The sequence below is a fragment of the Pseudophryne corroboree genome, chromosome 2 (genome assembly GCF_028390025.1).
Source record: "Pseudophryne corroboree isolate aPseCor3 chromosome 2, aPseCor3.hap2, whole genome shotgun sequence".
Taxonomy (NCBI): domain Eukaryota; kingdom Metazoa; phylum Chordata; class Amphibia; order Anura; family Myobatrachidae; genus Pseudophryne; species Pseudophryne corroboree.
This window is the reverse complement of record NC_086445.1, coordinates 458,518,698-458,545,415: the sequence shown is the minus strand read 5'-3', so window position 1 is coordinate 458,545,415 and position 26,718 is coordinate 458,518,698. Positions and strand designations below refer to the sequence as shown.

At 42.0% G+C, this 26,718-nt stretch overlaps 1 protein-coding gene and 1 pseudogene across 10 annotated transcripts in view; both read right to left on the bottom strand.

Moving 5' to 3' along the window:
- Positions 1-26,718, bottom strand: part of AUTS2 (activator of transcription and developmental regulator AUTS2) — a 1,933,147-nt gene that overhangs the window by 480,803 nt on the left and 1,425,626 nt on the right. The window lies entirely within an intron of this gene.
- Positions 23,493-23,611, bottom strand: LOC135051542 (5S ribosomal RNA; annotated as a pseudogene).

Genomic DNA, 26,718 nt, shown 5'->3' with positions numbered 1-26,718 from the left:
TAATATGACCTGAAGTGCTTTACATATGCATCCTATATATTACACAGCACTGTCATTTGAGGGAATCAAGAATTTAGCAAATTATATGCAATGACATTAAACAGAGTGAATGGTAAGTATGACAAAACAAGATTACAAATTTAGAAATACTTCATAAATAAGGAAAAATAATTGCAAATGGCTTCTGTAAAGTAGATTTGGGGTAAAAACAGCAATTATGTAGAAGAGAAAGAAATATAACCTTTACTTAATAAATGCATCTTCAGGAACTGGTTACAGATTTAATAGGTTGAGGAGAGTCTGATAAGGAAGTGGTGAAAGTATCATAAAAGGGAAGATGTGTGTGAGAAGTGTTGGTGCTATGCATGGGAGGAGGACATGAGAGAGGAGGACAATAAAAGGTCACTGGAGGAGTGCTACTGAGAAAGTATTTATGGTCGAGGTCAGATATATAGATGGGACTGGAACTAAGAAGCTAAGGTTCAGTTTATATCAAGCCAGTTAGGGGATTGACAAAGAAGGGCAGCAGAAAAGTAAAGATGGAAAGTGTAGATCAGTTTTGTATAGTCATTTATTGTTAATTGCAGGGGTCTCTGGCCTGTCAACTTGTTTTAAAAAAATGCAAAAAATTATTTAAGAAATGGGAATAAAAATGTACAAATTCCAGCGGCTGCAGCGTTATGTATTCACAGCTCCGCAAATGCAATTGTGTCCACATTTGAATCAGAACTAAAGTTAAGTACTGCAGTCTGTGCACACTTGGCGCCACTCTATACACAACTGTTCTTCGCTACTTCTTCACAAGATATTAAAATGCTGTTCATTATTGAAAACTCAATGGTTGTTGAAATCTGCATACTGTACACTAGGCCATAGCTTCCACAATACATTACATGTTTATCTAACTTCACTGTCAAAGAGGTTCTTATGCCTCTCCAGCCACACCCAACAGCATTATTGTGTTTTATTTGTAATATACCACAAATGGTCACATCGCCACACATAGGGGTGAACAGAGAACTAAACAATGCAAAATAACAAAATGACCAATAAATAACAAATTGACATAGTACAAACAGAACACAGACATGCAGAACCAGACAATGAGATGGCAGTGACCATTAGAGATAAGTAGCACCCATGTCTGATAGGTCAGTCTCAGTGGACCTAGAGAGGTGGTGAACTCCCCCCTCCCCCCATGTAATAAAGGTATTCAAAAAAAGGGGCGTGGTCTCAAAAAGAAAGGAACGTGGTCACACCATAGTAATAATGCCCACAGTAGTATCACCCCAAATACACATAATGCCCACAGTAGTAGCGCCCCTTATACAATGCCCACAGTAGCAGTGCTCCTTATGCAATGACCACTGTACTGGTAGTGCCCACAGTGGTAGTGCCCCTTATATAGGGCCCATAGTAGTGGTGCTCCTTATGCAATTCCCCCAGTAGTAGTGCCCCTTATGTCCCCAGGAGTGAAGCCTCTTATTAAGTGCCCCCTTTACAATGCCCTCATTAGTAGTGCCCACATTAGTAATGCCCTTAATGGTAATGCCCCTGTGTAGTATTGCCCCCAGTAGTAATGTCTCCTGTAGTAATGCCCCCAGTCATTTAGCCCCAGTAGTTATGCCCCCCGTAGTTTAGCCCCAGTAGTAATGCTCCTGCAGTTATGACCCCAGTAGTTTACCCCCCCTTAGTTTAGCCTCCCAGTGGTAATGTGCCCAGTAATTTAGCCCCTGTAGTTTAGCCCTCATGTAGTTTGCCCCATGTCATTTAGCCCCTCCTGTAGTTTAGCCCCAAGTGGTAATGCCCCCTGTAGTTTAGCCCCTGCAATTATGCCCCTGGTAGTTTAGCCCCCCAGTAGTAATGCCCCCATAGATTAGTCCCCATGTAGTTTGCCCCAGTAGTTAGCCCTCATTAGTAATGCCCCCAATAGTTTAGCCCCCTGTAGTAATGCCCCCAGTAGTTTAGCCCCCTGTAGTTTGCCCCCTTGTAGTTTAGCACCTGCAGTTATGCCCCAGTAGTTTATCCCCTGTAGTTATACACCCAGTAGTTTAGCCCCTAGTAGTTTAGCCCCCTTGTTGTTTGCCCCCTTGTAGTTTAGCCCCCCCCTTGTAGTTTAGCCCACAGTAGTAATGCCCCCAGTAGTTTACCCCCCTGTAGTTTGCCCCAGTAGTAATGCCCCCAAGTAGTAATGTACCTGTAGTTATGCCCCCAGTAGTATTGCCCCCTTGTAGTTTAGCCCCCTTGTAGTTTAGCTCCCTGTAGTAATGCCCCAAGTAGTAATGCCCCTGTAGTTATGCCCCCAGTAGTAATGCCCCCCTGTAGTTTGCCCCCTTGTAGTTTGCCCCCAGTAGCTTGCCCCAGTAGTTAGCCCCCTTGTAGTTTGCCCCAGTAGCTTGCCTCCAGTAGCTTGCCCCCTTGTAGTTTTCCCCCAGTAGCTTGTCCCCTTGTAGTGTGCCCCCAGTAGAAGTTCCGCTTTCTTTAACACATATGTAAAAAAACAAAGAAACACAATACTCACCAAGCCCCGCTCACGCAGTCCTCCGGGCGTCCGCTCCTCGGCACTAAGCTCATAGCGCACACTGACAGATCCTGGAGCCGGAAGCTGGAACTCAGTAGTGAGCTTCTGCTGCCAGCTTCTACTGTGGAGAAAGAGCCGGGCACCCGCTGGTAACACAATCTCAGCGGGCGCCTGGCATCTCCCTGTGGCACCAGGCACACACCGGGTTAGGTGAGCCAGAGGAGGCGGAACTGCGTTCCATCTCCAAGTGGAACTGACAGAACACAGTTCCGCCCGTTCCGGCTCACTTTAACCCCTGCTCTGGAGCGTTGGCTGGCAAAACAGTAATACAGACAGTGGTGTTTTAACAGAGGAGGGGGCCCGTGTGCAGACTCTAGGTGACCCCCTCCTTTCTACATTGCAGTAGGCTCTGGCATTATGACAGAGGCTACTGTGCATGCGCAGGTCCCCGGAAACATGGCACCCGCCATGTTCTGGTGACTAATCAGTACTGCACATGCATGTGGCCATTTTGCCAGTGATTTTTGCCATGGCTGAAGCACTGCCGCGGGAATCTGGAAAGGAAAGCAATTAAAAATGGAGGCAGTATGTGCAGTGTGGGCCTCCAAACACCCATTATAGATATGCCAATGGATACAGAGGTGCAGTGTTAAAAAGGAAACACAAGGGGAGAGAGCCCTGCTCGTGAAAGCTTACATCCTAGAGAGAGGGGGCAGACACAAATAGAGTGTCACTAAGTAGAGAGTAAAAGTGACAAAGAGGCAGATTGTGAAGGTGTTCTGGTGGTGGAACTGGTAGAAATGGTAAAGTGACTCAATATCTGTAGTGAAGCATGTATTGCCTTCAACAAAAATGGAGATGAGGATATGTGAGGGGGAGAATACAATGATTTTAGCTTTAGAAATATTAGGGGGGAATGTAATAGGTTGTGAATTCTCAGCCAATTTAAAATTGCAGGAAATTGCAGGGAGCTTATGTGGACTTTGCAAAGTCAACAGATATACTTGAAGGTGATTTTGAGGCATACAATAGCATGGAAATCATGTTGAAAATGGAATGTGCTACTATGCAGACTCCATGTTGCTACTCCTCTAGGGAAGCTTGATTTGCTGTACCAAGATGGCCACAGAGGCTACTAGTGAGCATGTGCATAGCTCTTTTGAGACTCTGTTAAGAGTGCCACAGTGGAAGAAACAGTGTGGAAGGCACAGTGTGAAATATAACTAACTTCTATGTCTACTCCAAAAGTACTGCAATCAACGTACTGTACAACAGTGATACCTCTTTCAGACTAGTATAAATTTCCTGGGTTATTGCACGTGAACGCGCATCAACCTAGGACTTAGTCTGAAAGGGTCCAGAATGAATATCACAGGTCGAGCATCCTGGCATTTCATCCCAGGTCGCGACCTTGGTTGAAGCTGGAATCAACCTGGGATGCGGTGCAGTGTGAATGGTAAGTCGGATCAAGGTGACCCAGTAACTGTTCTCTGCAAAGGAGGAGGCAGCGCTTGGAGATGATCCTCCTGTAGCGTCAGCGGTAATGTCACCAACCCGCTAATATGCCGGATCAGGCCACAAGTCTGAAAGGGGTCTCAAGCCAGTTGTAGTACGGTATGTTGGCCCACAGGATCCCGGCACCCAGCATACCGACACCGGGATCCTGACTGCTGTTATACCGGCAGTGGGGCGAGAGCAAAAGAGTCCCTTGCGGGCACGGTGGCGCGCTATGCACGCCGTGCTATCTATTCTCCCTCCAGGGGTGTCGTGGACACCCCAAGAGGAAAAACAGTTGTTGGTATGCCGACTGTCGGGATTCCGGCACCAGTATGCTGAGCGCCGGGATCCCGACAGCCGGCATATCAAGTGCCACCCCTCAAGCCAGGTCGCACACGGGAGGCACCTGTGTACAAATTCCCAGGTGCAACCCGGCTCTGTGAATCTGAAAGGGGTATTAGTCAACTAATTCATCACCTCTGACACCTGCTGAATGCACAACTGGACGCCCCTTACTGAACTCTGTCTGGATATCTCAAAGACCTACTCTGTAACAAGTTCAGTTTTTCATAAAATTATGTAGAAGCTACAGTTTCTGCATAATTTTATATATCACCACTATGTAGCATCTGCCTAATGCAGGTGATTGCATAGAATTATAACTTGCAGGGATAGTGGTTGTCACAATCCTTGTCCCTGCTTGTTACCTTTGATACATACGTAATAGGGATAATCATGTAAAAAAATATTATTCCTGATGTGATGTACAATGAAAAAAAATGCCGCACTTTTGCGATTTTTAACACATATTCCCTTATGCTCACATAAATGAGAATATCACTTTTACATTTTTAATGGCAGCAGTAGCCTACCACTGAGAGGGGGAAATACAAAGGAGCCCATCATGGTAAATTGCAGTGATACAAAATTATGAATTGTTACTAATTGCAGCCAATGAAATATCAATGGTAAACAGACCCCTTCATCTGCTTAGAAAACCACTGTAACTCATACTTCAGTTTAATTACACTATGATTGAGTTCAAATGACTTAATATATTATTCTTAAAAGTACAAATGGATAAAGTGCAATGGAATATGCTGTGCTATAGAAGAAATTGCTAATAAATAAATAATAATAATATTGAGAATTTCTTTTGGGTCCTTTATTTTATATATACATATATATACACAGTATATATATATATATATATATATATATATATACATATATTTATACACAGTATATATATATATATATATATATATATACACAATATATGTGTATATATATATATATATATATATATAGTATATATGCTTAATATAATAACTAAGAATCACAGAGAAGTGGGGGAAAAAAAGAGTTAAATGAGCATATCCCAGAGATTGGCGAGCTTTTAGGACCATTTTTTCTGGCAGCTTGGTGCCACCAACATTGCAGATTTTACTTTGCACGCACTAAGGAGGTTATTCAGACTTGGTTTTATTTTACCAAAACCTGTGACCACTAAAATCACTGCTGGGGGCCGCCCATCACAGAGCTAGGCTGCCAAGCATGTCTGACACCACCCTGCGATCATAATTCAATTGCGATCGCATTGTAAAAACCTGAAATAGAGGATAACCCCCTGACTACACAGCCATTCCGCCATGTCTCGTTTTGGACATACATTGTGAACTGATTAGTGCTGCTCGGAATTGCTCTATTTGTTAAGGTTATTCATTTAGTACTGTATACAGCATCTGTAATACTCCGAGCTCTAATATGATTCTTTTTCACTTGCATTTCAGCTGTTGTGGTAGTTTTACTGAACTGTGACCTCTGTCCACCACTGATAAAGGCATGTTAGAGGATATCCCTTGAGGGATTGTGCACATTGTGAAACAGCATGCTACATAAACCTTTGCAAACTGTGACATGGCTGAGGGATAACCTGTCTTAGCAGCTGAACATTAGTTGAAAAAGACGTGAAGGAATGTGGTATTTGTAATTGGCACACACAGGATTTAACTTTACGCATTGCCTCTGAATATTGTTAGTAACTGTGATATGGCTGGTGTATATGAGATTTGTATACATGTCAAGAGGTGCTTGCAGACGGTTTCTCTCAATTGCAGCCTCCAGAACTGACAAGAGGGAGCTGGCAGTGATAGGTTGGGCAGTGTCCCAATCAGAATTCCTTTCTTTCCTGTTGGTGTACCATTTCTCCTTCAATGCTGATGGTGTCACTCACAGACCAATCAAAGCCTGTCAGCTTTGGAGTAATACAAGTGGCAGTGAATGCATAATTGCCTACCCTCCCTCATTCTGCAGGAGACTCCCTGAAATAGTAGCAATCTCCCTCACTCCCTGAATAGACCAGCAATCTCCCTGATTGCACCTTACCTCCATTATGTAGTTGTTACATTCTTGTGGTAAAAAAAAGTCAGAGACACATACTGTACATTCAAATGAGTTCGTAATTGCCATTTCCCTGCATTGGTTATAAGGCACAATGATCTCTATGGTTACATGCATATTAAATAAGGTTTCTCGTGGCCACTTACAGTATATGGAAGCTCTTCTAAGACACAATACACAAACAATTCCTGAAAAATATCAGTGTATTTTCTTCAACAAGTAGATATTACAAACGCTGGGGCTCATTTACATTTGGATTTAAGTCATTTTCATGACACGCCTCTCATATATTGCAGTGCTCATCCGCGCTGATAGGTGTTACTTTCACAATCTCCCTGAAATGCTTTTTCAAAAGTAGGCAAGTATGCTTTACCCCCCTTGTGTAACCCCTGAGAGAGAGACAGCAGTACCTGATCATACACTCCTCTTATCTGTGCTGGAGTGCACTGACCCATAGGGTGCCTCTGCTGCTGCTGGTGTAAGAATTGTTGTTAGTAATCTTTCTGTAGTTAAACACATTTGTTTAATTAGAGTAGCTGGTGTCTGCAATTATTTGGTTAATGCTGTAATGGAATGGAAAATAGCACATCCAAAAAATATAGGTAGTGCCTACAAGACAATCCAGTGTTCACAATAAAAATAACATCTACTAAACCAAAATAATAATTTACGTATATGTTTAGGGATGAATTCCCACACAGTCAACTTGCATTTGGAATTGATTGCATACAGTAGGCATCACATTTACCATGTATGTGCTGAGTGAGAAGAAAAGAAATATCACAGCGAAAAAATATTGCAAATAAGAAACCCCGTATTTCAGGCAGTAATGTTAGTATCAATACTTGCAAAACTTCCCAAAATATATTGTTACTTATGTTATATAGAAATATCTTGCAACAACAAGCATTTAGGCATAGACACGCCCATTTGTGGAACTAGACATGCCCTTTGAGTAGCGTTTGACCCGCCCCCTTGGCGGCACACCGCATTTTGCACGGCACATGCTACTGTAATCTCCCTGATTCTAGTTTTCAAAATTAGGCAACTATGAGTGAATGACAGAAGAAAAATGTATCATAGAGAGCTGCAGACTGAGCCAGTGTGTTTTTGTTATTTGAGCTGCATGTACAGTACCATGCTACCATTTTCTCAGGTAGAAACAGTACTGGGGGCAAAAATATTTTTTCCCCATCAACCAATATATTTGTACCACTAAAATCTGCATTTTTTTTCTTTCAAAGCATAAAACCTGTGGCCACAAGACGATTGCATGTTGTTTTCCTACTCTCTCACAATGGGGGTAATTCTGAGTTGATCGCAGCAGGAACTTTGTTAGCAGTTGGGCAAAACCATGTACACTGCAGGGGATGCAGATATAACATGTGCAGAAAGAGTTAGATTTGGGTGGGTTATTTTGTTTCTGTGCAGGGTAAATACTGGCTGCTTTATTTTTACACTGCAATTTAGATTGCAGATTGAACACACCACAACCAAATCTAACTCTCTCTGCACATGTCATATCTGCCTCCCCTGCAGTGCACATGGTTTTGCCCAAACTGCCAACAAAGTTCCTGCTGCGATCAACTCAGAATTACCCCCAATGTCCGGGAGACTCCAAAATATTGGTAGGATCTCCTTGGTTCCTAAGACAGTAGGCAGACCTCTGGCATGCTGCCTGCTTCCCCAGTAAAGTGAAGTGAGGGGCTTGATGATACAGTTTGCATTGAGTCCATCATGGTCTTGCCCCCTGTGTACCGTGCCACAAAAAGTGGCTTTGTACAGTAGGAGTAAGTGCTGGGCTGTGCAGAGACTGCACAAAATGGGTTTTAGCAGCTCAGATATAGGATCGCACACATGCACAGCGAAAATACACTCCTCCTGTAGACGGTGACTATCTAAATGCAGGACAGCAAACTTAGCAGCCCAGTGATCAGATCTGAATGAACCCCTAGGTGAAGGAAAACATGTATTTCTATTTCTACGCACACATGCAAAGAAGACAACTTTGTGCTTGATACTTAGTTAAATGCAAGTTGGCTGCAGAAAGTAATTTTAATAATGACCAGCAGGTGAAGTTGTATGCATCGTTGTGGCTAAGTTTCATAGCCATGTTGTGCAGAGTTTCATAGCCATGCTCGGGGAGGTCTTAGGGGGTCATTCAGATTTGATAGTAGATGTGCTAAATTTAGCACATCTCCGATCAGTCACTCAGACATGCGGGGGGACGCCCAGCACAGGGCTAGTCCGCCCCGCATGTCTGTCCATAGACCCCCCGCACGCGTGCAAAAGCATTGCACAGCGGCAATGCTTTTGCATCCACTGGCAGGCGGCTACCTGCCACATCACGGGTCGCATCGGCTGCGTGTGATGTCAGCTGTGCTGAATCCTGGATATCACTAAAACCTGCACTGCTAGTGTGCCTTGAGGACCGAGGTTGGGAATGATTGTTCTAGTGGCTAAGGTGACAGAAAGAAAATGTATGTTAAATACACAGCATTCACGTCTGATCATGTCACTATTTTTAGGGTGTGTTATATTGTGTTAACATTCATTATGACGACATGGCAATAATGACAACATGCTTGACATGTCAACATTAAGATGTTGACACCAAAAAAAAGTCGACGTGGTTAGAATGTCAACAAAACATCCCTAGTGGTCTACTACAGCAGGTCTTGCAGTTCCAGCAGTGAGTTAGCAGATGAGGAATTCTGGCACATCCTGCATGGCTTCCGGCGGTAAGTATGACTAATCCTAGTTCTTTACCCTCAAGCTAGTGCCTAACCATAACCCTCCCCTCCTACAGGCTAACCCTAGCTCTCCGCTGCCGGTTCGTGTTGAATGTCAACAATTCTCATGTTGACATTCCACAAATTCTGGCATGTTCAGTGTCAACATTTCAACAGTGTCAGCATCATAATTGTCAACATGGTGATGTCGACATTATGAATGGCAACACTGTAAATGTCACAATTATGACTACATCCTTTATTTTCTCCCAGTTGGTCAGATGACTCCTTGTAAAGGGAGGTTAGATGCTCCACACTAACTCAATAAACTAGTCATTGGCAACCACATTTAAAATAAAGAAAAATGTAAATATTTAAATTAATGATTTATTTGATCATCTTAAGATATTACATGCACTATGGCAAAAGAAAAATTAAAATGAAACACTCTGTGGAACAAAGTGGTCCCTTTCTGTGGTCACATTCTAAGATTCTTCAAAGAGTTTCAGAATTCAAACTGTTTCAGCAATTATTGGCTTGAATTCATGAGTTTATTTGGCCAAATTGAACAGTTCTTGACAACTTATTGTAGAGCTGTCAATCTTTTTGAAGAGAATAGAGATCTGCAAGAAAAATTCATTTTCAGCCTCAGCTGTGATCATCTCATATCTGCCAGCAGAAATCTAAACAGATCCCAGGACATATTGGCCATCTGAATTTCAGTGTAATCATATGCATGAAGACTTCTCTCCTGTCTGGCACATATCATCAAGATTGCAATTATTCTAACATTTTGGCAAGCTTTGTGGTGTCCCACCAGCAAGTGCCTAATCCCAACAGATCTGTTAAAATAAACAAAAGAGCAAATCAAAAGGCACTTAAAAAGTCAACTGTTCTACAGTTGAGTTTGAACAGAGTCCAGATTACTTTGGATGGAGCGTGGTATTGAACTAGCACCCGCTCACAAACCATTTCTTAGCTTTTTAACCCTGTTTTTAAATGTAGAAAATTACCTCTACCTACCAGACAGGTACAGACTACACTGCATATAAGAAAGTGATAAATAAAGATTACATACATTCCTCAAAGAAAGACATCTAACTAAAAGCTAAAAATATTCCTGTAGATATTTATAACTACATATAGTACAGCTAGTTCCTAGCTAGTTTCTTGGGATAATGGAGCAGGTGTACTCTTTATACACCTCCTTTTGCCGTGCCATATGTGCCATGAAAGATGCGATTTGTCTTCTTAGGGGTTTTTAATCAAAAGTTTAGTCTGTCTGAGTGATTATACTAAACTAAGCAATTATTTGGCTTTGATTTTGTATGATCTTCTAAACCAAAAGTCTAATGAATAAATGAATCCTTCAGTCTCAATTAGAGAGATGTTGGCCAGCCATGATGCTGGAGAAGTGTGTTGCCTCTACCCTTTGGGTTCACTATGACAAAGTTATGGGAATTATGACTGAGGGTGTATGGCCGTTACCAGGGCTGTTTCTAGACAATTTGGCTCCAAGTGCAAGATTTAAAAATGCTCCCCCATGACATAAAGGGGGGATGTGGCCTCATTAAAATGGGTGTGGCCTTGCTACAATGGGCAAGGCCTCTCCTGAAAAGACTACCATACACCCCAGTTTCTGACCCTGCACCAACAGACCCCGGCCACCACAGGAAAAAAAAAAAACCCACCATATTAAGCCGCACACAGTAATGCCCCCTGCACAATATTATGCCACACACTGCAATGCCATTGATACATTATGCCCTAGAGCAGGGGTGGCAAACCAGTCAGAGGCAAAGAGCCGAAAAATATCTATAGTCAAGCCAAAGAGCTGGTATCATGCGCACGTCCAAAAATGGGGCATGGCCTAACTGGCACAAGGCCATGCCCCATTTTTATGCACTCGTCTATAGTATGATGCTTGTAGGAGCATGACCATGTGTCACATCCCCATTTTTAGATACACTGGGGGCGAGAAACACTGAAACATTTTACCTATTACGGCAGGCAGAGTACCCATTTTACACATTACGGCAGGCAAGAGTCTCCATTTTACACATTATGGCAGCCAAGATTTCCCATTTTACACATTATGGCAGGCAAGAGTCCCCATTTTACACATTACGGCAGCCAAGATTTCCCATTTTACACATTATGGCTGGCAAGAGTCCCCATTTTACACATTACTGCAGGCAAGAGTCCCATTTTACACATTATGGCAGGCAAGATTCCCCATTTTACACAAAATGGCAGGCAAGAGTCCCTATTTTACACATCACAGCAGGCAAGAGTCCCCATTTTACACATTATGGCAAGCAAGAGTCCCCATTTTACATATTATAGCAGGCAAGAGTCCCCATTTTACGCATTATAGTAGGCAAGAGTCCCCATTTTACACATTATAGCAGGCAGAGTCCCTTTCTATAAAAAAAGAGAGAGAGAGAAAAAGAGAAAGAGTGTGTTATACTTAAATCTACAGCGGCTTCCACTGGCCAGCTGTCCTCTTCCATCCCCTTTCCTGCTCTTCGGCACGTGCCAGCCATCAGCTCCCTCCGTGTCCTGGGTCCCCCTCATCCACGCCATTAGTATTCCGCTCGGGGCGGAGTTTTATGTAATGATGTGTTTGTGTCATGACGTCATGATGCAAACTCGTTATTGCACAAAACTCCGCCCCCCAAGTGGAGTAATAATGAGAGGGAGGAGGAGGAGCACCAAGAAAGCCACCAAGAGCCACGGTGGGTGCCCCGTAAGAATGCACGCCTCACCCGCTGCAAGAAACAGCTCTGGCTGTGACATTGGTTAAGCCTCCCCTCAGCATCCCTGGTCTTAATACCTGTCCTGGTTTCACTGGAAATTAGGTGACTGCGATGTCTATATCATTGTGGAGGCAGCTGTTGGTAGAATTACTATCTGTAGTGTAAGCAGTACTATTCTACTGATAAGTGCCTAATCGCAAAGGCCTAATTACAACAGTTCTGATAAAATAAACAATAGAGCATATCAAAATGCTTTTTAAAACTCAACTGTTTTTAGATTTAATTAGCTGAGGGCCGCATAGGCATGAATTTATATAACAGTCCTCATTTTTTGTGATTGGTTAGTTATTACTACCTGTTGCTACAGTAGGTAGATTAATTTATGGGTATTTTTGTTGATTGGTTAGCTGTTAGCCTATTAGGTTGTTTGGGGGTGTAAACTTTTAAGAGGCTATTTAGGTGAATTTTGAATCTTGTTCAGCCTCTTTTCAGGTTGGAGGAAAAACCCCCATCCACCCAAAGCAGTGGTTCACAAACTTTTTAAAATCACGGCGCCCTTGAGTTTCAGAAATTTTTGTACGGCACCCTTTGCCCAACAGTTTCTAATTGAGAAATTTAGAAAAACATATTAAATTGAGAAAATTGTGTTTATTTGTAATCCTTAGGTTTAACTGTGTGGTGAGGAAAAGGATTCACTTCTGCTTGTGCACATATTTTATGATTGGCAGCCACCAGCATTGGTTTGGTATATTACATTGACGTAAATAATTTGAATTGGTTCTGGGAACCACCAACCCAGGGAACCCCTGCAAGTGTCCCGAGGCACCCCGGGGTGCCACGGCACACAGTTTGAGAACCACAGACCCAAAGCCTTTCCTATTATTTGTTTGTTTGTCTTACTAATTCCTTTGCATAAAATTAGGCACAGCAAAGCAAACAGGAAGGCGCTACTAGCCATTGGTCTCATGTAGCGTAAGTGGTCATTGTGGGGCACTTACCCTTTTGAATGACAGCGAGTGAGTCCTGCAATGGGTGCTCCTCTGCGGGAGGGAGCATCCGTACTGTGCCATAGTAAAGGGGGGTGAGTCCTCCACAGCGCAGGTTATGCCTATTATAGAGGTGGGGGCATTATAATTGCCTACATTTTTATGAGATCTAATTGGGTGGAGCTAGTTTTGGAAGTACCTTCTTTGCCACCCTCTACGAATTAAAATTGGGTCATCCAATTAACAAATGCTGTGACCTTTCATGCAACGCACTGGTGTCAGTATCTTTATTTTAGTTGATAAGTTAGCTTAAGTTGTGTCATCAATGGTTAATTACCATAAATGAATGAACACCTTAAAGCTGACCACATTCATAAAAATGTATTGATCAATTTAATAATTTTGACCTTCGCAATAGCACCTGGTCTGAGCAATGAAGTTAAAAAGAATAATAGCAATCGAACTACATATGACAATTTGTAAAAGAATTTAGCAATTTTAGAATTTAGAGAAAAATATCCAAGCTGATGCCTGTTTGAGGTATAGGGGTAATGTAATAGGGTGTGAGAATCAGGGTGTGAAAGATTTTAGGAGAGTTCTGTTGTGGCAATCATTTATATAGCAAAATATACCTGGTTTTGTCATGTAAATGATAGCCACTTTAAAACAAAAGAACTCTCACAAATTCTCTCACTTCATGATTTTCTCATACTATTACATTCACCAATAGACTGATGACTACTTTTGACAGTCCTCAACTAAAGGTCTTGTATCTTTGTTGTATTAAGAACAAAGACACCCACAAATGAGCCCGCAAGAGAGATCTGGGAGATATATTGGATGACAAGGAATGGGAGGAAATATGGCAGGATCTATCCGCTAGCTCTACCTACTGTAGACTGAAGAAAATGTATACAAATTTTTATACTATTAATATTTAGTTCAATAAATTCTCATTTAAAACCCCCCACAGATGCTGGAAAGGGTGATCATCAGTCTAAAATTCCTCCAGCATATGGTGTCAGCGGCCACATGCCAAATTGCAGCAGACTGGAAGAGAGTCTCTCTCCCCATCTGTGTAAGTGGTTCTTAAAAAAGTTTGGCATATATATCAGATGGAAATCATTACAAGCATACTTCAAGATCCTTCAAAATCTTTTCATGTTTAATGTTCATATACCATTTTCTACCTGAGGACCTGTACAGCAGGTTCCCTATTCTCTCTACCTTTAATTAATTAATTTCCTTCTCTGCCACTTTACCATTTTGTCTCTCTTTCTTATTTGTTTTCTTTTGTCCCTTTTCAAATATAAAAAAATTGTTCAGCACATTGTGTAAGTATTATGTGTGATGTCATTAATTCATATATGTAATCATTGGCAGATTTTACCTATTGGCTGCAGGACTGCAGCACCCCAAGTTAAGTCCACCACTTCAGTGGCTTCACTGTGACTTGCAATGACTTCTTATTGGAAGTCCTGCTTGCCAACTGCAGGACAGGCAGTCCCATTGGTAGGTGTTTCCTCCCTGTTGGACTGCCAGATCGGGCTCCGGTAGGAAGCCACTCCCTGCCTGATTGTCAGCTCAATCCGGCTTCTATGGGGTGCAGCTGATGCAGTCCATAGTAGTCAGTGGATTGGACATGCACACTCAAGCAGCAGCTTGAGTGCGCATGCAATGACAGCCCTCCTGTCCGAAAAAGGTAGGATCTGTCGCTGGATGTAATTGAAATCTAAGGCTGATAGCTTCTTTGTTTGTATAGCAGTTTGAATAATTAATAACTGTACAAGCCTGACTCAATTTGTTGCGTACTGATCACTATATATGAGCACTCACCAGATTTTAAACAGCATAAACCCTTTATTGAGTATATATCATGGCAAACCGCAGTCCGGCATTTAGGTTCTTGTAGGAATTATTTTCAAAGCCTTGAAAACGGATACTTAAAGAACTGAAATGTCGGACTGCTGTTTGCCATGATGTTTACTGAATAAATGGTTTACTATATGCTGCTTAAATCTGGTTAGTGCGCCCTGAACATTCTTTTATGGGTAAGATATGTTGATTTTTCTAGTTTATTTTGAGTTGCACCCCTGTTTAGCCAGCAATTATGTGCAACATATATGCCAGCACTGATAGATTTAAATCATGAATTGTAGTGCTCAGCAGTGACTGCAAGTCCAGCGCCAGGCATCTTAGTTAATGTGAGAGGTATATGTAGGTATATGCTGTTCAGCTCCTGTAGATGAAAACTATGGCAAAAAAAAGAACTTAATCCCTTGCAACAGCAGCATTGTTCCTGGTTTCATGGGACTGGCATTATTAAAACTTAAACAAATAGATAATTTTTTTTTATAAATAGCTAGATGGCCGCCTAATCCATTTCTCTTTTACAAACTGTATAATCAGCTACAGTTTATCATTATAACTGTTTGAACAATAGAATGATATCGCTGTTATACTGAAAACCAGCCATCAGGCTGGACACCAGTGCAGGGCTGTATAAAGAATCTTCAAGCTGGATGCTGAGAGGGGGTTCACCAAATGCTGTATTAACCCATGGCTGGGCCCCTAGGCTTTCAGGTGTTTCAGGCCCTCTCTGACACTTCAATGTTTCATCCCACTATAGTTGACATTTGGGAAGCAGATCTTATGCCATTATTTACACTTTCAGATTTCCCATGGACACCAATGCCCAGTTGAAGTAAAGTTTGCTGACCTCTTTTCTCATAGTGCAATCGATCTTCCTTTTATTTTCTCTTTTGAAATAGAAGTGCACTCAGGGGTGTATCTAGGGGTCCGAGCGCCCCTGGCAAAGTAAGGGACTGGCGCCCCCCATATTTAAAATAGGGAAGGTGCATGTGCAAACAAGGGACATGATCTTGTGGGAAAGGGGCATGATCATACAATAGTTCCCCCAATTCACATTACGCTACACAGTAGTAAACCTTACACACATCATGTCCACACAGTAGCAGTTCCCTTTACACATTATGCCCACACAGTAATTCTTATAACACTGAGGAGATATCAGCAGTGCCTGGCCTGGCTGAGGAGGCAATGCCACCCAAGGCCAGAAAGTATAATCAAATAGTAGTGCAAAGAAGTGCAGTGCAGTGCACTACCCAGTGATGCAAGTAGAAAAAAATTGTTAGTGGTAATGTGTGCACGTGCCTAAGGCGGACGCATGCCAAAGAAATGGGTGTGGCCACATGCCACATGGGGCATGGCCAATGAAAATGGGGGCGTGGTACACACATGACCTTAATAGTGCAGTGCCAGATACACATATGCCCCCAATAGTGCCAGATGCACATATGCCCCCAATAGTGCCAGATATACATATGCCCCCACAGTGCCAGATACACATATGACCGCACAGTGGCAGATACACACATGCCCCCACAGTGCCAGACATGCCCCCATTATGCTAGTTATGCCCCCACAGTGCCCACAGTGTCAGATATGCCCCCACAGTGCTAGATATGCCCCCACAGTGCCAGATACACATATTCCCCCATGTTGCCAGATATGTCCCCACGTTGCCAGATAGGCCCCCACATTGCCAGATACACATGCCCCCACAGTGCCAGATATGCCCTCATAGTGCCTGATATGCTGCCACAGTGCCAGATACACATATTCCCCGATGTTGCCAGATATGTCCCCATGTTGCCAGATAGGCCCCCACTTTGCCAGATACACATGCCCCCACAGTGCTAGATATGCCCCCACAGTGCCAGATACACATATCCCCCCATGTTGCCAGATATGTCCCCACGTTGTCAGATAGGCCCCCACATTGCCAGATACACATGCCCCCACAGTGCAAGATATGCCCTCATAGTGCCTGATATGCCCCCACAGTGCCAGATACACATATTCCCCGATGTTGCCAGATATGTCCCCATGTTGCCAGATAGGCCCCCACTTTGCCAGATACACATGCCCCCACAGTGCCAGATATGCCCTCATAGTGCCAGATATGCCCCCACAGTGCCAGGTATGCCACAACAGTACCAGATACACATATGCCCCCATAGTGCCAGATAAGCCCCCACAGTGCCAGATATGCCCCCACAGTCATATAGTCATAGTCCCCACCCCCCTCCCAGCACATAGCCATAGTCCCCTCCTAGTAAACAGCCATAGCCCCCACCTCCCCAAGCAATAGGCGTAGTCACCCCAGCACAAAGCCGTAGTCTCCACCTCGCCCAACACAGTCATACAGTAGTCCCCACCTCCCTCCCATCACATAACAATAGTTCTTTGCCAACATAGATAGCCATAGTACCCCTCCCTGCACATAGCCATAGTCCCCATCTCCCTCCGAGCACATAGCTGTAGTCCACTCTTAGCACATAGTAGTAGTCTTCCCCACTCCCAAAACAGCACGCAGCCCTAGTTCCCACCCCACAACATCCCAGCAGATAGTCGTAGTGTCTGGCAATACCTGCTGTGCCGCGCTGCCTGGGATGGAGGGTGGAGGATCACTCAGCAGGTAGGAGCTGGTGCCGGTGTCTGGCATGGCACCAAACTACGTGAAGAAACTGAAAGAAAAACTACAGCTCCCAGCAGCCCTTGCCGCTGGGAGCTCCCAAAAGCAAGGTTTGCTGGGAGCTGTAGTTTATTTTCAGTTTCTTCCCTGTAGTGCATTGCGGGATGGACACCGGTGCCAGCTCCTGCCTGCTGAGCAATCCTCTGCCCTCCATCCCAGGCAATGCAAAGGCAGCTCGGCACAACAGGTATTGCCAGACACTACGGCTTAAGGGATTCCACCCATTGGCAGAGGGTGGCACGGTCAGGTGGCGCCCCTGGCGAGTGCCATCCTGGCCAATGTGTAGATACGCCCCTGGGTGCACTATAAGTCTGCTGCACCCCCTCCATTGTCTCAAAACAAACCGCAGCTGACTGTGAGTATGCCTTGCTACTGGACAGAGTGCAAAGTGCCTTTAACCATAGGAACCCTAAGGCGCAAGTAAGCTATGCCTTGACAAAAAATAATTGATGCTCTCCTAGTCCCTGCAGGGCACCTAGGTTTCAGCCTAGTCAACCTTATGCATAATACAGCCCTGGGTTCGCCAGAAACTTGTTCTTTATATCTCTTTTTTCCATCCAACAATTGGAGACAAAGAATAAAACATACAGCAACAAAATATCCCTCTCAAAAACTATGCCCCCCCACACACACACACGTATGCCAACATCTAACCAAATAAAACCTAGGGATAAATATACTAAAGCTTCTAAACAGAGAATTGGTGATATTGCTCATAACAACCAATCAGATGCTGTCTATCGTTTCTCTATTGCATTTTAGAAAATGATAGAATCTAATATGGTAAACATTCTCTGTTTTAGAAGTTTTAGTAAATTTACTCCATCGAGTCCATCTCTCCAAACAACCATTTAGAAGTGTGAAAGAGTTTGTATTTTATTCAAATATAAAATTACATACAGTAAATAAATAAAATAAAAAAGTGTGTTTCTGTTTATTCTATATCTTTGCAGTAATATTGCACTCTTGTCGTATGATAGTACAGCTAAGAGGCATCTTGTTAGTTGCTTTCTGGTATTTAATAAGGTTTGGGAAATAATCATGCTATATTTAAAATTTCCCATTAGACCATAATAAAGTTTTGGGGGAGAAATAGTGGCATTTTAATAGTTAAAAAAAAGTCACAATGTTCTTTCTAAGTACTTCTGCCTAGGCAGATTTTGCATAGAGTCCTTTATTTTGAGCTGGCCCCTAACTTTACAGGGTAAGAAAAATGCTAACAACTTCATTTCAAATCCAGCTATTCATAAGAGAAAAGTCAGCTTTCATGCAGTCGTATATTTTATTGCCTCCCAGGTGCCCTCGGCAACTGTGATACTTTTGTTACCTGATTCGGCATTGAACCAATGCAAACAGCATCAATACTTGTGTATTTATATGAAATGCTCCACTCATTTTTCTGCCTCCATGTTAGGCCTAAGATCAGTGGAACAATCTGTTAATGTTACACTCTTATGAAATAACGATGGAAAGAAACAGCTTTTTAAAATTACTTTTTTTAAGTTGTCACCATGGAAACAAGCCAACACAATCTCTAGGTGCCTCGCTTAGAGAGAATAAGGAACAACAGTTATCAAGGAAAAATAAACACAGAGAATTCACATGGACTTAAATTTATATGTCTTGAAAACGGAAGTCTCCTTTGCTGCATCCTGTGTTGCCAACATATATTAAAACATTGCTTTTTTGATGTTTAGCTTGAAGAAAATAGGGTGATATTGAAAACTAGACAGGCCAACATCACCAGTATCCTGCTTTGCAGAAACTGAAAGAACGACTTTGTGTTTAATGTTATACTGTACAGCAGATTACTGGTCTCACTAGGGAATATTATGCAAATAAACTAAATAGTCTGGCACACAAATAATGAAACATACACATTTATTTTTATATTACTGTATGGGTTGACTTTAGAATGTATACAAAGTATACATGATGTATTTTTAATAGAACATTCATATAAATGATAGAACATATATTCCATTTGTATGAGCCTTTGAAAAAAAACAGCTTGATGAAACTAACTATGGAAAATAGTTCTATTTGCAACAAGTCTGTAATATGTACATGTCTGGTTCATGCATGTTCATAATTCTTTTTTTAAACAGTAGAAATTAAAAACAATTATACCCACAATTTGATTATACAACTTTTTTTGAAAATGTTTTTAGTGGTTTTACCTATTAATTCTATTTTTCAGTTTTATATTGTATAAACTTCACTAAAGGTGGGTACACACTGATAGATATATCTGCAGATCAATTCATCTGCAGATATATCTATGGACGGATCGGGCAGTGTGTTCAGCATACACACTGCCCGATCCGTCGGGGACTGACGTCATGAACTGGGCGGGCGTGTACACAAGCCCGCCCAGTTCACCTGTCAATCACCGCCGGCCGCCGCAGCATGTGTACGGGGGCGGTCGGCCAACCGCCCCATACACACACAGCGACGCGCCAATATATCGGTAGATATATTGGCCGTCGGCTGTGCTGCGCGGCCAACACGATACGTCTGTGAATGACGGAGTTCACAGACGTATCGGCCGTACACACTGGCCGACGGTCCCGCGATATATCGGCCGTTCAAGAGAACGGCCGATATATCGACCAGTGTGTACGGGCCTTAAGGGCCTGGAATGTTTCATTGGAACAAAAAACAAACAAACAAATAAACAAACAGTTTTTTATTCCTCTGTGCAGGCTAAAAGCAAAAGAGCAGTGACTTCCTAGCACTGTTTCCAATGCCAAAGCAGCCCTACCTACTGTGTACAGACAGGTCCATCTTAACATATAGGCACACTGGGCAGCTGAACGGGACCCACAATTCTAGGGGCCTCTGAGCAATGGCGGGTGGTGATCACAAATCAGATTGGTGAGGCATCCAGACAGTAAATAAGACTGCTGACAGCTATTCACTGCCTGGAAGCATGTGGAGAGACGACGCAGATATGCAGAAGTGTTAAGTTTAGAATTTTATAACTGATTCCGATGAATGGTTGTGTAGGGGCCCCAGTGCATTGTTTTGTCCAGGGCCTACTATGCTGCTAAGATGGTCCTGTGCACAGAAGCAGCTTAGTGAAATTACTATGCTGATCTGCCACTCACACAAATGCCAATGGTTATGGTATATCTTGGCTTGTTGGCAGCATAATATTGACATGGTTGACATTTTCAGCATGTCAACAACCACAAGGTTGGATTGCACCATGTTGACACTGACAAAATAGTGACATAGTGACAATGGGGGAGATGTACTAAGCCTTGGAGAGTAATGAAGTGGAGAAAGTGCCAGACAATCAGCTCCTGTCATTTTTCAAATACAGCTTGTAACATGGCAGTTAGAAGCGGATTGGCAAGTAATTTATCACCATGAAAGTTATCACTCTCCAATGCTTAGTACATAGATCCGCAATGTCAACAAGCAATGTTAATGCTAACCCTAACATTTCTATTGTCAACATTTTGACTATGTTGAAACGCGATGTCACCATTTTAGGTGTGTTGACATTTTGTAGATGTTAACATGTCAATATAACATCATTGACTCTCTGGTATTGACCTTATGACAGACTACATAGTAAATGTTGACTTTGTACCACTCAATGCTGGAAAGTAGAATCTATAGCACATTACCAGCAAGTAAAGGATTTGCAGTGGCAGGTGAGCCAAGTCACGCCACCAGCTGGTGTAGGGGGATGCAGTCAATTTACCGACAATCAAAATCCTGATGTTCAAAATCCCGACATGGTCAAAATACCGACACGGACAAAATACCAACATTTAAAATACCGACCAGGTCAAAATACCGACATGTAAAATGTCGACAGGTCAAATTGCCAACATGAATTTTTCATGATTTTTTAATTGAAACCGACTTGTTCATACTTTACCATCCCAGTGGACCTGGAGGGGGAATATAATAGAGCAGCGAGCCATGCGAGTGGACACGGTACACTTTTATTGTGTTCATGTCGACCTATGTGACATACAAAAAAACAATGAAAACATCATTTCGACATTTTACATGTCGGTATTTTGACCTTGTCGGTATTTTAAATATCGGTACTTTGTCCATGTCGGGATTTTGACCTTGTCGGGATTTTGACCGTCGGTCAATTGTTGTCGGAATTTCGACCGTCGGGATTTTGATTGTAGGTATTTCATACAGATCCTGGTGTAGGAATGGGTGGCTGACCTGCATAGCAATAGGTAGCATGAAAAGGCATCCAGCATAAAGAGAAAAATAGACAAGTGACATGATTATGAGACAAAGACAGAAAAAGAGAGAGACTGAAAATGAAGACAAAGAGACGGAGGAGGAAATAAATATGATATATAACAGACAGTAAAGAATTATGAGAGTCATATATTATTTTTACCCCTTTTCCGGGGACCAACTCCTCACAAGAGGTTGTGCTGCAATGATGCAATCCTTATTGATATATCCCACCAGGACCTCACCATCCCCGGATCTTCCAGACCACAGAAAGAAAAGTAGGTTGTAAACGTCACCCCTTCCCTGGGTCCTTTCCTTTCTCTCCTGGCACCATGTCTCCTGACACCCTCCCACTGTCCTAACACTACTTTATGGTCCTATTACTGCAGCCCAATTCCTTGGCACTGTCTACTCACTTCCCACTAAAACCTCTCCCTAGAATTCATCCCTGGAACCAACTCCTTGTCTTCACCCCTGGCAACCTCTCTTCAAAGGTCCTTTTCCTCTATCACCTGATATGCTGTCCCCTAAGACCATCTCCTTTTCTATGATAAGAAATTATATTATTCCATTTCTTGAATATAACCAGACTTATTTAAAATATTAAAATTGATAAACACCAAATTATATGGAGTTTTAGTACATGTATTTAATTAACACCAAAACCCACAATTTTTTCATATGAGCCTATAGTGTCTTATCTTTTCTGCTTGTACATATCCTTGTAGTAACTATTGTAAAATTAGTGACCAAAAATCCTCCTCCATTGTTACACTACAGAAAACTAAAGAAACCTTGGGAAAACTTCAGCATGCAGTTCCTGGAGCACCTCTATGGGAAGCATCATGTAAGTGATAATGTATTGAGTAATTGGGTGGATGCTGTAATATTCTGTAGATTCAACAGACTAGAAATGAGATTAAGTTTTAGGGGCATATTCATAATGAAAAACTGGTAAATGAGAAGTTTTGAATTCTCATACTTAAATTTGACAATTTTTTCAAAATAAATCATGCTTCCATCATAAAGTTATTACTTCCCAAAAACTGCTCCTTTTGCCGAGTCAGTTTTTCTGATGTGAGATAAATTTTTCCTGCAGAGCCATCTACTCTAACTTGCTAGCAAGCTGAGCATGTGCAGCACCCAATCAGCCACAAAATATTAGCATATTTGTAAAAAAAACAAAACAAATAAACATAACAAAGTACATTATCATGATTCATGGGCCAGGGGAACAGGCACATCCTCTGCCCAGTGCCTGTTCCCGACAGCAGCCTCTGCCCCTGTGTCTCCACTACCAACAGTAGCCTCTGCCCTGTGTGAGCAAAATTAGAGAAGAAGAAAGACTCCTTTGTGGGTGCACTCTTTAAGCATTGTAAACAAATCTAAATATTATAAGGGTTTAAAACACACATTTTTTTTTTAAAATATCTTCTAAAAAAATCCAGTGTATCCAATCATGGGGGACAAACAACATATAAGAGTAAAATGCATACATCTAAAAAGTTGTGGTCATGTGAAATCACCTCAGATAAGTTCATATATTGAATTATAGGCCAAGCCGCTCCACCTGCAAATGCTTGTTAATAATAATAGAGACCACCTGGTCGATAGAGGGGGTTCACAGAAAGGATACTTATGTTATAACTATACAAAGTAACCTATAATATAATGATTAATCAAAGAGTGTTATAAAAATTATGCAAGTATTGAAAATATTATGCAGATATTATGGAAATATTAAGAAAGATTGAAGGAAGAAATTAACAGTGATTCTGCTGTCAGTGTTAGGCAAGGAGTGAAAACCAGATTCCTATTCTACTGCACTCGGTATTCCCAGGTGATCTCCCATCCAAGTACTAACCAAGCCCAACACTGTTTAGCTTCCAAGTTCGGATGGTATTGTGCGTATTCAGTGTGGTATGATAGTAGAATGTTGTTAATGTCGCAACACACTCGTCAGATCACTGATGAGAGATCACTTGAAAAATGTGAAATTCTGGAATAGATACAGTAAGAAGGAACAAAAGGTGGATCTGCTACCAATGTTAGCGGAGGTGTTGATGTTAGCATAGGTTAATTCCTCCAGATCACTGGTGAGAGTCCACAAAAGAGAGAGCAAGGAGATTCATAATGTGCTCAATAAAATATGAAGCAGAAAATGATGCCATTAGTACAAAACACAAAGGGTTAATCCTGGTGTAGGCATATATCTCAAACTTGCAAAGGGTACTGTAGCTTTCTGATGTGCTCATAAATCAGTATGCATAACACAAAAAGTCAAGAGAAATTGAGTTGGGGTACATAAATGCTTGACTAAGCCTCTACATATATCTCCACTCAGTTGGAAATGTGTACAGAACCACGTCCTAAGATTGAAAAGATTCAGATGCAATGTCCACACCAAATAGTCAGGCACTAGTAATAACAATTTAAGTGAATAGCCGAAATGTGACTGATACTGTGCTCCGTGTATTGTGGAGGACCGGGACTAGCAACAAAAGATACATTGTAAATCCTGCATAACAATGTGGCAAGGGCAGCAGCAAAAAGATATAACTGACACTGTAGCCAATGCTGAAGAATCAAATCAGAGATAAATAACAGCAGGAATTAATATAATCAGGGGACAGCGGCAGCTAGGAGTTATAGCTGCCGCTGCAACAAGTTACCAGTAAACCGGGGCCGTCAGGAAGAGACTGTCCTGTGTGTCCTATACAGAGGTATAGCAGTATGCGGCTGCGGGATGATGCAATCAGAGTCCACAGAATCCCTTAGACCGGAGAGAAGCAAGCCTGACGCGTTTCGCTGTTGTGCATAGCTTTTTCAAAGGTTTGAAAAAGCTGTGCACAACAGCGAAACGCATCAGGCTTGCTTTTGCAATTCATCATCCATTGGATAACTTCAGGTCACCTTCGGTCCAAGCTACACAGGTTAAAGGGGACTCCATTGAACGTGCTGCACACCATTGCCAACTTGGTGCTACTTTGCCATAAAAGGCCCAACACGAGGAGGATTCTTCCCTTTATAAATACCTTGGGACTGGTAAATATATGCATAATACCATCTAGGACCTCTGCCATCGGTCTGTGACAATACATCTTTATATGGACTGTAGCCCACAGAACTGTATATATACAAAAAATCCCTGATATTTGATCTTGGAGAGAGGACACTATATTAATGCTGCATGCTTATTGTTTTTAGATTGTACATGTGTATCCCAGCTTCGTGTAGCTGGGGGTATTAATGAATACTTACTTATATATATATATATATATATATAAAATTTTTAACCAGAATTAAATGTTTGAACAATTAAGGTTTTTTAGATTACCTTGTTTTTAACACTATATACACTATCCAGTTAGCGCTGTTTATTTGTTGTTTGTTTTGTATTTATATATCATTGTGGGGAGTGACTACCCCATACAAACAGCTGCTAGGAAAACCTCCTCTAAGTAGCACCTGTTTAGAGATATTTATTTCTTTTTTTGTCATGTAAAGAAAATTACCCTGGCCGTCGTGTGCTATATCGTATCATACGTTTACCCAGCTTTATTTTACCGTGCAGGGAATATTGATGAGATGGTAACCACAATAAAAGATGAAGATCACCCAAGATTTCAATCTTTTCTTATGCTCTCTGCCAATTTATACATAGGAAGGATGTATATTTTCTTGGCTTGCCAGCTTTACATTGTCCACTGTAATTGAGGTGTCCTACAGTATATGGTTATAAGAGAACCAGAAGTTTAAGTTCTCTTATGTATGATTTTCAATTCTTCTTTTCTCACATTTATCAGATCTTTGAAGTGGGCAATTAGATCTGTAACTTTAATTGAGATTTCATGGGAATTCACCAGCCACCATTTACACAATCACTGCATTGTTGTCTCTGGAGGTGTATTTAACCATACAGATTTATGTTAATAGCGATTAAACAGTATACCCATTTTATTTTCTATCTTTTAGTCTCTGAGCTGCCTAATCTGCTTTGTATGGATGAGTACTAATTACCTTTAGGGTCCAACTACCAGAATAATCACACTATGAAACTCTTATATGACACATGGGAAATCACTATACTTTTGTGATCAGCAAATGAACTCCAGTAGCTAGGCATGCAGAGTTCTACATTAGATTACACAATGCTTCCCTTCAGACAATTTTGAATACATTTTTACATATTAACTAAGCAAATGCCATGGTGCACATTCATTTTCTATTTTAATGACTAAAGATATGCACGCAGAAAGATCCCTAATTACTGCTTTCCTGACAGATGCAGTCATTTCCTTGTGTGTGTGTGTGTGTGTGTTTTAATTGCCATTAGCTTTCCTTTCTCAGATTTATCCCTTGTTATAATCTCTGTGCATACCCTGCTTCCCCAGAGCCTTTCACTCCTCCCTCTCAAGGGCCTGTCAGCACGCCTCTGATCCCCAGGAGAGATTGAAGGTCTTGTAAAAACCAACTGCGAAAACAAGCATTCCTGTTCATTTATCACATTTAGCATGCGCACTTCTTCCACGTTCATCAAAACCAGGCCTGTGCTTGCTAACTCATTTCCCTCTTCCAATTACAAATTAGTCCATTAGGCTGTCTGCAGTAGGCCCTCTGTTGCATCTTGGTAATGGCTTCTGAGATTTCCATCATAATCATAATGGCTCCCTGTGCAGCCATGAGGGCAGATGGAGGCCGCTCGTGGGTAATGAGCTATCACACTACCAAAGGGCACAGCTTTGGGTTCATTATTTAGCCTGGCTGTTTTGTGAAAACAGAAAGAAAGGTAGACTGCAAGGAGGAGGGATGGTTTAGCATATAAAATGAATAATTCTACAAATATTTCCCTGCTAACAAAGCCCTCTTTTTTCATTGTGCTGCAGCCTCCAGTTGGTTTGAAGAAGTAGCTGCTGTATGACAAAGCTTTGATCTCTTACTTTATCACTGGCCCTCCCAGGGTGTTAGTAAATACACTGGTGTGCAATAAAAATGATTTACTTGAACTTCCTACTGTCAAATGGACTCTACAAACTGAGCC